General features: G+C 40.9%; 1 pseudogene; it reads right to left on the reverse strand.

The window, feature by feature from the left end:
• LOC100393130 (inactive protein-arginine deiminase type-6 pseudogene) overlaps positions 1-11,564 on the reverse strand; it is a 28,414-nt pseudogene extending 16,850 nt beyond the window's left edge.
• Positions 11,565-16,138: the final 4,574 nt, after the last annotated feature.

Consider the following 16,138-nt stretch of genomic DNA (forward strand, 5'->3'; position numbering starts at 1 on the left):
TTTTGGTGTTTTAGTCATGAAGTCCTTCCCTATGCCTATGTCCTAAATGGTTTTGCCTAGGTTTTCTTCTAGGGTTTTTATAGTGTTAGGTCTTATGTTTAAGTCTTTAGTCCATCTGGAGGTAATTTTAGTGTAAGGTCTCAGGAAGGGGTCCAGTTTCTGCTTTCTGCACATGGCTAGCTAGTTTTCCCAATACCATTTATTAAACAGAGAATCTTTTCCCCATTGATTTTTTTTGTCAGTTTTGTCAAAGATTAGATGGTTGTAGATGTGTGGCATTCCCTCCAAGGCCTCTGTTCTGTACCATTGGTCTATATCTCTGTTTTGGTATCATTGCCATGCTGATTTGATTACTATAGCCTTGTAGTATAGTTGGAAGTCAGGTAGTGCTATACCTCTAGCTTTGTTCTTTTTGCTTAGGATTGTCTTGGCTATGTGGGCTCTCTTTTGGTTCCATATGAAGTTTAAGGTGTTTTTTTCCAGTTCTGTGAAGAAGGTCGTTGGTAGCTTGATAGGGATAGCATTGAATCTATAAATTACTTTGGGTGGTATGGCCATTTTCACAGTATTCATTCTTCCTAACCATGACCATGTAATATTCTTCCATCTGTTTGTGTCCTCTCTTATTTCCTTGAGCAGTGGTTTGTGGTTCTCATTGAAAAGTTCCTTTACATCCTTTGCTAGTTGTATTCCTAGGTATTTTATTCTCTTTGTAGTAATTGTGAATGGGTGTTCCCACTTGATTTGGTTCTCTGTTAGGCTGTTATTAGTGTATAGGAATGCTTGTGATTTCTGCACCCTTTTTTGTATCCTGAGACTTTGCTGAAGTTGCTTATCAGTTTAAGGAGATTTTGGGCTGAGATGTTGGTGTCTTCTAAATATCCAATCATGTCACCTGCAAATAGAGACAGTTTGACTTCCTCCTTTCCTAATTTAATACCTTTTTTTTCTTGCCTGATTGTTCTGGCTAGAACTTCCAATACTATAATGAATAGGAGTGGTGAGAGAGGGTGCCAGAATTCAAAGGAAATGCTTCCAGATTTTGCCCATTCAGTATGATGTTGGCTTTGGATTTGTCAAAAATAGCTTTTATCATTTTGAGATACATCCCTTCAATACCTAGTCTATTGAGAGTTTTTAGCATAAAGGGCTATTGAATTTTGTCAAAGCCCTTCTCTACATCTATTGAGCTATCATGCGGTTTTTGTCTTTGGTTCTGTTTGTATGGTGGATTACATTTATAGACTTGTGTATGTTGAAGCAGCTTTGCATCCCCGGGATGAAGCCTACTTGATGGTAATGGATAAGCTTTTTGATGTGCTGCTGCAATCGGTTTGCCAGTAACTTACTGAAGATTTTTGCATCTATGTTCATCATGGATATTGGCCTGAAGTTTTCACATATATATTTTTGAGTCTCTGCCAGGTATTGGTAACAGGATGATGGTATCATAAAATGATTTTGGAAGGATTCCCTCTTTTTGGATTGTTAGGAATAGTTTCAGAAGGAGTGGTACCAGCTCCTGTTTGTACATCTGCTAGAATTCAGCTGTGAACCTGTCTGGACCTGCACTTTTTTTGGTTGATAGGCTATTAATTACTGCCTGGACTTCAGCTTTTGTTACTGATCTGTTCAAGGTTTCAACCTCGTTCTGGTTTAATCTCAGGAGGGTGCAAGTGTCCATGCATTTATCCACCTATTCCATGTTTACTTGTTTATGTGCATAGAGTTGTTTGTAGTAATCGCTGATGGTGGTTTGTATTTCTGTGGAATCAGTGGTGATATCCCCTTTATTTTTTTTATGGCATTTATTTGATTCTTCTCTCTTTTCTTTTTTATTAATCTGGCTAGCGGTCTGTCTATTTTGTTGATCTTGTAAAAAAAACCAACTCCTGGATTTATTTTTTTTTTTTTGAGGGGTTTTTTGTGTCTCTATCGCCTTCAATTTTGCTCTAATATTAGTTATTTCTTGTCTCCTGCTAGCTTTTGAGTTTTTTTTTTAATCTTGTCCCTCTAGCTCTTTCAATTTTGATGATAGGCTGTTGATTTTAGATCTTTCCTCACTTCTTATGTGGGCGTTTATTGCTATAAATTTCCCTCTAGACACTGCTTTAAATGTGTCCCAGAGATTCTGGTATATTGTGCCTTCATTCTCATTGGTTTCGAAGAACATCTTTATTTTTGTCTTCATTTCATTGTTTATCGGGTTGACATTCAGAAGCCAGTTCAGTTTCCACGAAATTGTGCAGTTCTGAGTTAGTTTCTTACTCCTGAGTTCTAAATTGATTACCGTGATCTGAGCAACTGCTTGTTATGATTTCCAGTCTTTTGCATTTGCTGAGGAGTGATTTGCTTCCAATTACATGGTCAGTTTTAGAGTAGGTGTGATGTGGTGCTGACAAGAATGTATAGTCTGCGGACTTGGGGTGGAGGGTTCTGTAGGTGTCTACTAGGTTTGCTTGGTCCAGATCTGAGTTCAAGGCCTGGATATCCTTGTTAATTTTCTGTCTCTTTGGTCTGTCTAATATTGACAGTGGAGTGTTAAAGTCTCTCACTATTATTATGTGGGAGTCTAAGTCTCTTTGTAGGTTGTTAAGAACTTGCTTTATGTATCTGGATGCTCCTGTATTGGGTGTATATATATTTAGAATTTAGAATTTTTAGCTCTTTTTGTTGTATTGATCCTTTTACCATTATGTAATACCCTTCTTTGTCTTTTTTGATTTTTGTTGGTTTAAAGTCCATTTTATCAGAGACTTGGATTGTAACTCCTGCTTTTTTTTTTTTGCTCTCCATTTGCTTGATAAATCTTCTTCCATCCCTTTAATTTTAGCCTATGTGTGTCCTTGCAGGTGAGATGGATTTCCTAAATACAGTACACCAATGGGTCTTGACTTTTTATCCAGTTCGCCAGTCTGTGTCTTTTGATTAACCCATTTACATTTAGGGTTAATATTGTTATGTGTGAAATTTGAGCCTGCCATTCTGATGCTAGCTGGATGTTTTGCCCATTGGTTGACACATTTTCTTCATTGTGTTGATGGTCTTTACCATTTGGTACATTTTGGGAGTGGCTGGTACTGGTTGTTACTTTCCTTGTTTAGTGCTTCTTTCAGGAGCTCTTGTTTGACATACATGGTGGTGACAAAAATCTCTCAGCAATTGCTTGTTCATAAAGGATTTTATTTCTCTTTCACTTATGAAGTTTAGTTTTGCTGTATATGAAATTCTAGGCTGAAAGTTCTTTTCTTTAAGGATGTTGAATATTGGCCCCCACTCTCTTCTGGCTTACAGGGTTTCTGCTGAGAGATCTGCTGTGAGTCTAAGGACTTTTTTTGGTGGATAACCTGACCTTTCTCTCTGGCTGCCCTTAGCATTTTTTCCTTCCTTTCAACCATGGTGAATCTGATGATTATGTGCTTTGGGGTTGCTCTTCCTGAGGAATATTTCTGTGGTGTTCTCTGTATTTCCTGGACTTGAATATTGGCCTGCCTTGCTAGGTTGGGGAAGTTCTCCTGGATAATATACTGAAGAGTGTTTTCTAGCTTGGATTTTTTTCTCTCCATCACATTCAGGTACACCTATCAAAAGTAGATTAGGTCTTTTCACATAATCCCATATTTCTTGGAGGCTCTGTTCATTTCTTTGCACTCTTTTTCTTCTGATCTTGCCTTCTCGTTTTATTTCATTGAGTCGTTCTCGTGTTGTGTTTTTCAGCTCCATCAAGTCATTTATATTCTTCTCTAAGCTGTTTATTCTTGTTAGCATTTCATCTGACCTTTTTACAAGGTTCTTAGGTTCTTTGCATTGGGTTACCACATGTTCTTTTAGCTCAGGGAAGTCTGTTATTACCCATCTTCTGAAGCCTGTTTCTATCAATTCATCAGACTCATTCCCCATCCAGCTTTGTTCCCTTGTTACTGAGGAGTTGTGATCCCTTGGAGGAGGAGAGGCATTCTGGTTTTGGGTGTTTTCATCCTTTTTGTGCTGGTTTCTTCCCATCTTCATGGATTTATCTACCTGTGGCCTTTGTAGTTTGTGACTTTCATATGGGATCTCTGGGTGAACATCCTTTTAGTTGATGTTGAAGCTATTTCTTTCTGTTTCTTAGTTTTCCTTCGAACAGACTTCTCTGCTGCAGAATTGCTGGAGGTCCACTCCAGACCATGCTTGCCTGGGAATCACCCACAAGAGCTGCAGAACAGTAAGGGTTACTGCCAGTTCCTCTCCTGTTATCTTCATCCCAGAAGAGTATCCACCAGATGTCCCCCTGAGCTATCCTTTATGAGGTGTCTCTTTGGATATATGGGGGTGGGGGAGATGCTTGAGGAGACAGTCCATTTCTTATAGGAGCCCAAGTGCTGTGCTGGGACCTCCATGGTTCCATGCAGAGCTGCTGGGCAGGTACGTTTAAGTCTGCTGCAGCAAAACTCATAACTGCCTCTTTTCCCAGGTGCTCTGTCCTAGGAATATGAAGCTTTATTTATAAGTTCCTGAGGTGCTGCTGCTTTTTTTCAGAGATGCCCTGCCCAGCAAGGAGGTAGTCTAGTCACAGTCTGCCAGCAGAGGTGTTGCTGAGCTGCCACAGGCTCTGCCCAACTGCTGTGTGAACTTCCTTGCAGTGTTGTTTACAGAGGTACAGTTAGAACTGCCTCGGTATTGGTGGACTGCTTCAGTAGTGTCAGACTGCCTGGGTAGTAGTGGATGTCCTTCCCCCCACTGAGCTGGACCATCTCACATCCAGCTGCACTTGCTGTGAAACTCTCAATCCAGAGCATTTCAGATTGCTCATTTTGTGGGGGTGGGACCCACAAGCCAGATCACCTGGCTCCCTGTCTCAGCTCCACCCCTTTTCAGTTGAATGGGCAGCTCTGTCTCCCAGGCTTTTCAGGTGCCAGTCAAAATGGCTGCCCAGATTTGTGTGAGTTTCTGTGCCAAAATCTATGGCACCAACTGAAACAGCCATGCTGGAAACTCACAGTGCTTTTCAGCCCAGGAATCTCCTGGTCTGTGGGCAGTGAAAACTCATTTGGAAATTTGGTGATTACTGACCCTACACATTGTTCTTGCTAGGAACTGCACTCAGAGCTGTTCCTATTTGGCCATCTTCTTTATTTTCTGCTTTTCTATTTTAATATAAAACAAGGTAATTTCTAAGTAGGCTTTTGCCTCATTGGAGTAGTTTATTCAAATAAACTAATACAATTAAGGAATTACAATTGGCTATCACACAGACTCTTGCATAGCAAAGGAAGCTCTATTCAACCATATTTCATTAAAGATTTGCATTTACTCTGTCTTAATTTTCTAATTCTTTCTTCCATTACAAGTTAGCCTCATTCCTATCACAACACTAAAGTTTATTGTGACATTATCATGGACTAGTTGTTCTTCCTGGTATTTTCAGTGTCCATTAAATTGAAGATTTCTTTGCATCATCTCTGTCAGAGTCTGTGATACACTTCCATTTCCCATGAGGTCATTGTTTCTGGATACAGCTTAGTTATACTTGGTAATACTCTGAGGAAAGCTCAGTTTCAAGGACACCAGCTCAGCTTGTCAACTATATTCAGCTGGACACAGAATGGACTATATCCCACCAGCATTCTAATCCCCAAGAGCTCTCCTTTCAACAACCAGTGACATCAGGATGGTCAAGTCAGTGTCTTTCTTTTCCAATGTTAATACATTCACCTAAGATTTTCTTATCTTTATCCTCATGCAAACAAACATTTTGTCCTTATGAACATTCTTTCCATGGCTAATATTCTATCAAACCACCTCACTCTGTTCAGAATTTCTTATCCACTATTTATCTTTTTAAAAAAATTTAAAATGTATGTTATAGGTAATTGTTCTCACCGTAGGATTACAAAAGGCTGAAATACTCTGTGATATGGCACATAAGCCTCCCAGGTTATTATGACTAAAGAGCTTTGTGAGAAAATTTGTTAAAAACAGAATCTGTGTGGAAAACCTGAACTAATAAAATTTCCCTGAGATTTCAAAAGAAGAGACTCTACAGTAAAAAGTTTGCTCTTTTTTGTAATTGCCTTTTAGCTGAGCTTCTACTGATTTTTATATAGGATGAAAAAAGAAAAAGAAAAAACAAGGCCAAGAATGGTGGCTCACACCTGTAATCCCACCACTTGGGAGGCTGACATGGGCAGACTACAAGGTCAGGAGTTCAAGATGAGCTTGACCCACGTGGTGAAACCCCATCTCTACTAAAAACACAAAAATAGCTGGGTGTGGTGGCGAGAGCCTGTAAAACCAGCTACTGCGGAGGCTGAAGCAAGAGAATTGCTTGAACCCGGGAGACGGAGGTTGCAGTGAGCAGAGATTGCACCACTGTACTTCAGCCTGGGCAAGAGAGTGAGACCTTGTCTCAAAAAAGAAAAGAAAATGAAAACAAAACAAAAAAGTTTAAATTTTTTTCAACAATCTCTGTGAAACTAAAGGCACAATACCTTAAAAGAGTGGAACACTAAGGGAAGTGAGATATAAATATTTCCCTGACTTTTCAGACTGACTATGCCTTATCTTTTAAATGACACTAATATATCACCAGAGATAAAACACACTGGTAGTTTTAGAGAGAAGTCTGTAGAGTAGTGGAAGTTTGGTGGGCAGATATAACAATAAGTCAGAGATATTAGGGGTTCAGTTTCAGACCATGACAATAAAGCAAATATTGCAGTAAAGTGGGTCACACAAAGTTTCTGGCTTCCTAGTGCAGATAAAAGTTACATTTATACCATAGCATAGTCTATTAAGTATATAATAACATTGTCTATAAAAGCAAGGTATATACCTTAAATTTTTAAAAAAACTTTACTGTAATAAAATGCTAGTGATTATATAAGCCCTCAGTGAATCCTAGTCTTTTTGCTGGTGGAGGATCTTGCCTTGGTGTTGATATCTGCTGATGGATCAGGATGATGGTTGCTGACGGTTGGGGTGTCACTGGCAATTTCTTAAAATTCAGCAACAATAAAGATTGCTGCATCAATTCACTTTTCTTTTTACAAAAGACTTTTCTGTAGCATGTGATGTTGTTTGATAGCATTTACCCAGAGTAAAACTTTCAAAAAAGAGTAAGTCTTCTCTTACCTTGCTCCTGTTTACGACTAAGTTTACCTAATATTCTAAATCCGTTATTGCCATTTCAACAATGTTCAAAGTATCTTCACCAAGAGTAGATTTTATCTCAAGAAATCACTTCCTTTACTCATCTGTAAGAAGCAATTTCTCATCTGTTTGTTTTATCACAAGATTGTAGCAATTCAGTAACATGTTCAGGTTCCACCTCTAATTCTAAGTTATCTTGCTATTTCCATCACATCTGCAGTTACTTTCTCCACTGAAGTCTTTAACTCTCAAAATTATCCATGAGACTTGGAATCATCTTCAAAATTCCTGTTAATATTCACATTTTGATTCCTTTCCATGAATCACTAATTTTCTAAATGGCATCTAGAATGGTGAACTACTTCCAGATTTTCAATTTTTGCTTCCTGTACCCATTAGAGAAATCACAATTAATGGCCACTATATCCTCACAAAAAACTATTTCTTAAATGAGACTTGAAAGTCAAAATTGGGCAGGCATGGTGGCTCACACCTGTAATCTCAGCACTTTGAGAGGTGAGTGGATCATGAGGTCAGGAGTTCGAGACCATCCTGGCCAACATGGTGAAACCCCATCTCTACAGAAAATAATAAAAAATTAGCTGGGTATGGTGGTGTGTGCCTGTAGTCCCAGCTCCTCAGGAGACTGAGACAGGAGAATAGCTTGAACCTGGGAAGTGGAAGTTTCAGTGAGCCAAGATCGCACCAATGCACTCCTGAGAAGGGCAGCATGTCTGCCGGGGGCTCTTGGCCAGCAAGAGGGTCCCAACCTGAATAGGGGGGTGTGTGGAAGATAAAAGACGACAGACAAATGGGTCGGGAGGGTTGAGAAGCTATGCTTCACCAACAACTTTATTGTGCTCAAGGTCTGGTTATATACATTACAAGTAGAGTTGCTTACATAAAACAAAAGAGATAAAGGGGAACACAAAATTTTACCATAAAATCACAAGTCTCCTTACATCAGATAAGTATAATGGAATACTCACAAGATAAGTTTAAGTTACGCCCAGTTGTAAATACTTAACAATTGTAAATACTTAAGTTATTATTTTACAACTATTGTAGCAAGGATCCAAAAATGAAGTAATAAACCATAAGCACACAATGAAGCAATAAACTGTAAGGAACCGAAAGTAGACACAATGCCTCCCATGTCCTCATATCCATAAAGTAATGTCTGTTAATTATTTTGAATAGCATAGTCCCTCTCTCGGTTCCTGCTTTCCCTTAGCTCGACTTCCCCCAACCGGGGATCTGTGTCCGGGCTCAAGCTCACCGTATGGCGAGGCCCATTTCCTAGGGGCCTCACACGGGAGCATTCCCCACACAGTCCAGCCTGGCAACAGAGCAAGATGCAAGACTCTGTCTCATAAAGAAAAAAAAAAGAAAGTCAAAATTATTCCATGATCTATGGGCTTTAGAATGTATGTTGTTTTGGCAAGCATAAATAATACAACATTAATCATTCTGTATATCTCCATCAGAGCTCTTGGGTGACCAGATGTATTGTCAATTGTAATAAGTTGAAAGAAATCATTTTTGAGTATTAGTTCTCAACAGTGAGTTTAAAATATGTAGTAAATCAGGCTATAAACAAATGTGCTATCATCCGGGCTTTATCTTTCTATTTATAGTGCACAGGAAACATCGATTCAGGATAATTCTTAAGGAGCCTAGGATTTCAGAATAGTTAATGAGCCTTAGCTTCACCTTCAAGATACCAGTTGCATTAGCCCCTGACAAAAGAGTCAGCCTGCCTTTTGAAGATGTGAAGTCAAATACTTCTCCTCTCTATCTATGAATTTCCTACATTACATCTTCTTCCACTAGAAGACTATTTTTCAAACATTGAAAATTTGTTGATTAGTGTGGCCACCTTCATCAACAATCTTCACTAGATTTTCTGGATAACTTGCTGTAGCTTCTATATAAGTAGTTGTTGCTTCATCTTGTGCATTTAGATTAAGGAGATGACTTCCTTTCTTAAACTTCATGATCCAACCTCTGCTAGCTTCATGCTTTTCTTCAACAGCTTCCTCACCTTTCTCAGCCTTGATACAATTAAGGAAGTTAGAGCCTTGCTCTACATTAGGCTTTGGCTTAAAGGAATGCTGTGGATGATTTGATCTTTCATCCAAACAACTAAAACTTTTTTTTTTTTTTTTAATCAGTGAAGTGGTTGTTTAGCTTTCTTACCATTTGAGTGTTTGCTGAAGTAGCTTTTCTAATTTCCCTCAATAGGTTTTCCTTCACATCACAACTGGGCTGACTGACACAATTGTTCTAACTTTGGACTTATCTTGGCTTTTAACATGCCTTTATCCGTAAGATAAAATTATATCTCTTCTTTGATTTAAAGTGAGAGACATATGTCTCTTTCTTTTCTTCCTTTTTTTTTTTTTTTTTTGAGACGAAGTTTCACTCTTGTTACCCAGGCTGGAGTGCAATGGCGCGATTTCGGCTCACCACAACCTCCGCCTCCTGGGTTCAGGCAATTCTCCTGCCTTAGCCTCCTGAGTAGCTGGGATTACAGGCACATGCCACCATGCCCAGCTAATTTTTTGTATTTTTAGTAGAGACGAGGTTTCACCATGTTGACCAGGATGGTCTCGATCTGTTGACCTCGTGATCCACCAGCCTCGGCCTCCCAAAGTGCTGGGATTACAGGCGTGAGCCACCGTGCCCGGCCGTCTCTTTCTTTTTCTTGAACACTTAGTGGCCATTTGTATAGTAGTTATTTGACCAAGTTTTAATATTATTGTGTATCAGGAAATGGGGAGGCCCAAAGCGAGAGAAGTGAGGAAACAGCTGGTATATGGAATAGTAAAAAGACACACAACAGATATCAATGTTTGCTTGCTTACATAGCCAGAGTTTCATGGTGTCATAAAAAATTGTGATATTAACATCAAAGATCACTGATAACAATAACAACTGAAGGCAGAAGTTTGAAATACCATGAGAATTACCAAAATATGACACAGAGACATAAAGTGAGTACATGATGCTGGAAAAATTGCACCCATAGGGTTGCTCAACTCAAGGTTACCACAACCTTCAATTTGTGGAAAACTCTCCATTTCTGAGGAAGGAGCCAGGCTGAGACATCGAGATGACTGGCTAGAGACATCTGGATGGAACTGAAAGTCATATTAAGTGAGATTAGCTGGCCAGAAAGACAAATATTTCATTCTCATTCATAGTTGAGCTAAAGCTATTGACCTCTTGGAAGTAGAGAGTTGAATGATAACCTTCAGAGGCAGGGAACAGTATATGTGTGCGATGAAAAGAAATTGGTTAATGGTTACAAGCATACAGTTAAACAGAAGTCGATTCTAAGGTTTGACAGCAGAGAAGGGTGTCTTTAGTTAATAACGTTGTGTTATGTATTTTAAAATAGCTAGTGAGGAAATGTGTTCTCTTTTCAGGTCCACAAGGGGGCGTAGTTTTAAGGGCAAGAACTTGCCAGAGCCATGCCCCCCTCCCCGCCCCCGCCCCCCCGTCCCCCCTCCCCCCCCACCCGCCATCTCTCTCGGTCCAGAAGATTTGATGGTTTCTGTTTAATTTTCACAGCACGGGAAAAGATCAAAAAGTCAGTCACTCCAGCGGAAGTTCTAAGGAATTCCTTTCATTGGCCAGGAGTCTTGGAGAAGGTGGGAATTCCTCCCAGGTTAAAAGTCCCCTTCTTCAACACCCCTTCAGACTCCATGTTTGGATTTTGGATCCCCTTCCACAAACTCCCTCGTGGAAGCTTTCTCTCTTCTCCTTTTTCTCTTTCTCTGCCTAAATAAATCACTTCCCTGCAAAAGCTTTTTGGTCCGGTATTTACTTTATGAGCGCACGGCGTCCGGGGTGGTCCCCTCTCTCATTCTTGGGTGAGCTAGGGAACCTGAAAAAACATTCTGTTGGGGAAGCTGTGCACCCTAAAACCCGGCTACAAGACTGGCAACCACGAATGGACGAAGCCGAGTGTTCAGGGTAAGAGACTGTTGTTTCAGAGGGGTAAGTGAGAATATCGGACTTTTCTCACTTGCTTTCTGTCCTGTCACTTTACAAACACCTGAATAAGCCACAGCCAGGTAGGGCTGATGGTAATTGGAAACGCTGCAGCCAGCCAGGTTTAAATAAAAGTGTAGTTTTTTTCCTCCAAGCTGTCTCTCTGCTTTCCTTCTCTCTGACTCTCTCTTTCCCTCTCTCTCTCTCAGCTGCTTCTCTGGGCAAACACCTGCGGGAGATGGGGCAGGGAGATGCTGTCTGCAGTTACCGGGCATGCGGGCGTGGCTGGCTGCTGTTGGGCTTGAACACTTAGTGGCCATTTGTATAGTGGTGGGAATTGGGCTGGCGGAGCAGGCGAGCACTGTCCCTGGGCCTTTCGCTCCTTTCTGGCTGGGAGCTGGGACCCGGGAGTGCAGTGGCCTGGCATAGCTCATCAAGCCTCTCCAGCATTCCCTAGTTGGAGACAGCAGTGAAACAAAGGGGCCCAGGGTATATACATGGTCCCCGCCTCATGCAGGAATGGAAGGCTACCGGGTGGGGCACGGTTCCAGGACTCACACAGCCTGCCCAGACGACTTTTAAAATCACAGCGGCCCGCAGTTTCTTTCTTTCAGCCAGCTGTGAGAAGACTGCTGCTGGAAGAAAAGAAACAGCCTCTGGCTGTGGGTTCCGCCCAGTTTTTGGCCAGCACCCGGGTTCAAATTCCAGGCAAGGTGAACCATACCACTTCAGGGTGCAGCATGCTCAAACAAATAAGGCTTATCAAAGCTTTCTGCCTTGCTTTAGCACAAATGGCCTGTTAGCACACTTGGTTAAGGTGTGGGGCTGGCAGCTGTAGGGCTATTGGTTCAAGTCCCTTGTGGAGCCAGTTTAAATTGGGGAAAACTTTTGGGGAAATTCAGAAGCTGAAGAATAGGGGACTTAGTTTGGTGTATAATTTGTCTCACCTAGAATTGGTTCCTTCTCTATAACAGAACTTTTTCATCTAGAAGATCATAGTTAAACGGAGTCTACGGCCCAAATTGTCAATGGCAGGCCTCACAACCCTAAAGGCATTTTCCTACAATGGAAAAGGGGTTGGAGGAGAGGGCCCAGGTTCTGAGGGTATAGTTCCAGCCTCAGCCACTCCACCTGCCTTCCTTAAACTGTATGCTTTAATGGTCCCTCCCTAGAAGTTTACCCTTCTGGGGCAGTTTTATAATTTGTCTTGTGTAAATTAAACTTTTGCTGAGGAATATTGGTACCCATCTCCTGAGCCTCACTGGCCTCATCAAGGACTCATTGGTATGAACCACTCAACCCAGCAGCCCTTCCTGCCTCTGCAGTGGTCACTGGAGGTCATGCAGAGAGTGAGTGATTAGTTCCCATGATGCTGGTAGGCATGATTCAAATCCAGTACGTGGGAGGGCCCCCGAAAAAGATGATCGCACATCTTGGACACATGGAAATTTCAAGGTACTGACTGGAGACTGCTCCATTTCCAGTATCTTTTCCTGAGGGATGCCTCAGATCAAGCGGCTGTAATTATTAACTGGGGATGCTGGCATCCCTTGTGTTTGATTTCAGGTGGGTGCTAATCTTCCCAAGCTCAAGTCCCCATTAAAATGTATCCTGGAGAATTGGGACCAACTTGACACACGACCTTTGAAGAAGAAGCAGCTCATCTTCCTCTGCCGAACCAAGTGGCTGAAATACCCCCTGCCGAGTGGAAGAACCTGGCCTCCAAAAGGAAGTATAGATTATGACACTATTCTACAATTAGACCTGTATTGTAAAAGTGAGAGTAAATGGTTTAAGGTCCCCTATGTGCAACTATTCTTTTCCTTAAGGAATAACCCTCAGCCCTGTTGGACCTATACCCTATACCCTATTGAGCCTTCGTTAAGTCTACCTCCATATGTGGGACTCCCTGTAGCAACTACCTCCACCAATTTCAACCAGGGCTCTTCAGTTCCTGTACCCCAGCAGGAACCAGGGAGGGCCAAGACGGCCAGGGCGTCTCAGGCTACTGGGATTATGCAACTCTGCCCCCAACAGGTAGTGGGAGGAGAAGTTGGTCCCACCAAAATAACTCTTGAACTCCACTCCGATTATCCTTTTCATAGTGGGAAGGGAACCTGTCTCTTTCTAGGAAAAATGCACCTATTTTGTAAAACAGTTAAGTGTTGTTTTAAACACCGTTAAAGAACTCAGGAATCAATCAAACACAGGGCTAAAAAACCTTCAAGAAGCAGTATTATGAAGCTCGTTTAACAACTGACTGTTCGGGCTCTATTCTCTCCTAGGCTCTTTTATAACCATTCTATATTTGTTGACCTCTGGGCTTTTCATCCTTAACCACCTTTCCACATTCATTTCTTCTAGAACCATAGGTCACAAATAATCCTCCTGCTGGAATCCCTAATGTCCTTGGCTCGTAAGCTCTAGCATGGTCCTCAGGATCAACCTGCACACCTTAAAGGCTCCCCTCTGGAGAAAACTTCAACTGCAGGGCCCCTTCTACGCCCCATTTCAGCAGGAAGATGTTAAAGAGCAATCAACGCCCTTAAGAAGTTGGGCTTTCCTGTTGTTGGGGGAATGAGGGAATGTTTTCTCTTTCTGGGTCCACAAGGGGGCGTAGTTTTAAGGGCAAGAACTTCCCAGTGCCATGCCCTCCTCCCATCTCTCTCCATCTGGGAAATTTAATGATTTCTGTTTAATTTTTGCAGGCACTGGAAAGGCTCAAAAAGTCAGTCACTCCAGTGGAAGCTCTAAGGAACTCCTTTCATTGGCCAGTGGTCTTGGAGAAGGTGGAAATTCCTCCCAGGTTAAAAGTCCCCTTTAGACTCCTTTTCCACACCCCTTTAGACTCCATGTTTGGATCCTCTTCCACAAACTCTCTCATGGAAGCTTTCTCTCTTCTTCTCTGTTTTCTCTTTCTCTGTGTATATAAATCACTTCTCTGCAAAAGCTTTTGGGGCTGGGTATTTACGAGTGCACTGCTTCTGGCGTGGTCCCCTCTCTCATTCTTGGATGAGGGAGAGACCAAAAACCAAAAAAAAACATTCTCCCGGGGGAGCTGTGCACCCCAAAACCCTGTTACACTAGAAGAGAGGACTAGAAATATCTAATACATAGAACTGATAAATACTTGTGATCAATACCCTGAATTCCCTGACTTTGTCATTGCACATTCTGTGCACATAAAAAATCACATGGACTTGGTTACTATGTACAATTATTATGCATTAATTTAAAAAATAAGTTCTTTGAAGTGCAGTAAAGTGTAGCAAAATAAAATGAGATATGCCTGGAAAATGTTTTTTAAAAGAGAAAAATTAATGTATTTGAGGAAAAATGATACTTTTTGGCATTCATAATATAGTTGCAAAATATTCTTAAGAAGTTCTCAACACCCTCCAATAGAAAAGACACAAACCTGCTCTTTGAGGTGCAACAATGGATCTATATTATAAACTTGAAGGATGACCCTGCTTCCCACACAAATATTGCAGTATCCATTATGACCTGCAGGTGAGGTAGTTAGCATTCATTCAGCTCACACAAATCACAGAGACTTTTAAAAGGATTCCTTTAGCCACTTTAAAAACGTGACACTGTATTTTTTCTTTTGTTTATGGCTTCTGGTCATACAACAAAATTCAAAGACTCTTGTTTGACAATATTTTATAACCTCTTGATGATTGCTACCAATTTACTTAGATTTGAAAAGTGACTTTCTCTTTACCTAAATAACACCACCATCTTGCCTTAGTTCTTTAATGATTATCTGGTTAATTTAACTGTTTAAGCCACATTGTTATTGAAGTAACAGAATCTCAGTTACTTACATAACATAAGCCTTTTGCTTTTGAGATTGACAGTGCGTTACAGCTTTTCTGAGCTCTGCTTACCTTAAATAAGCTCTTTTCCTTGGACCCAGGCTCAAAGAGTTGCTCATATCTGGGATACACTGATCTCATGATCAGGTGCAGAAACAAAACAATGCAGAACAAAACCACAGAAATGTCCTGAATGTCTCTGCACAAGTGTGGAAAAAAACGTCTACTCATACACTATTGGACAATCACGTTGTATAGTTAAGCTCAAAGTCAGAAAAATTATACTCATCATACAGGAAAATGTGGCAGGAGTGGGGAAGGAACAAAACCAGTGAATCATTAATAGCTTACCACAGTGGAGAACATTCATTTTCCTCTAATGCAATTTCACTTCTCCTTCTCTCAAAGACTCCAAAAGCTTCCTGCAGTTATTCCATCAAACTAAAATTAGTGGCCTTACGACCTGCATCAGGTTGGGATGCAGCTACACATGATCTAAGATGTCTTATCTGAAAGGATCAGGTATCAGTTTCCTCCAATCTCTCTCTCTCTCCTCCTCCCCCCACCACACACACATATAGAGAGCACACAGAATGGTGAAACAAGAACAAGACAACCACATATATTCTCAAATTCTCACATTTGGAAAGAAGAAAGTAGTAGACAGATACAGGTCACTTGTAAATAGCAGTTTTGAAAATCTGGCAGAAGTTATATTCTTGATAAATGAAATAGTCTTTGCATAGGTTCCTGTTCATCCTAGAAGGAGCTCCTTGGAGCGTTGGTCTCTGTGGCTCCCAACTTGGTCCTGTATGGAGTGATTTATTTTTTATCAGTCTCTTTGGGTATATTTAAAGAGAAAGGAAGGATACATTTTTCTAAACATGCTTCCTGTACCTAGTCATTGAGAGCCTTTGCAGTCATTTTTTCAAACTGTGGATAGTTAATTTTTTTTTTTTTTTTTTTTTTTTGAGTTGGCGTCTCACTCTGTCACCCAGTCTGGAGAGCAGTGAGATGATCTCGGCTTACTGCAACCTCCACCTTTCTGGTTCAAATGATCCTCCCACCTCAGCCACCAGAGTAGTTGAGACTACAGATATGCACCAGCACACCCAGTTAATCTTCAGATACTTTAGGCAATAAAACCTAGAAACAATCTTTCTTTAAATAATTGAATACAATTAGCT

Source organism: Callithrix jacchus, chromosome 2 (genome assembly GCF_049354715.1).
Source record: "Callithrix jacchus isolate 240 chromosome 2, calJac240_pri, whole genome shotgun sequence".
In the NCBI taxonomy this organism is placed as follows: Eukaryota; Metazoa; Chordata; class Mammalia; order Primates; family Cebidae; genus Callithrix; species Callithrix jacchus.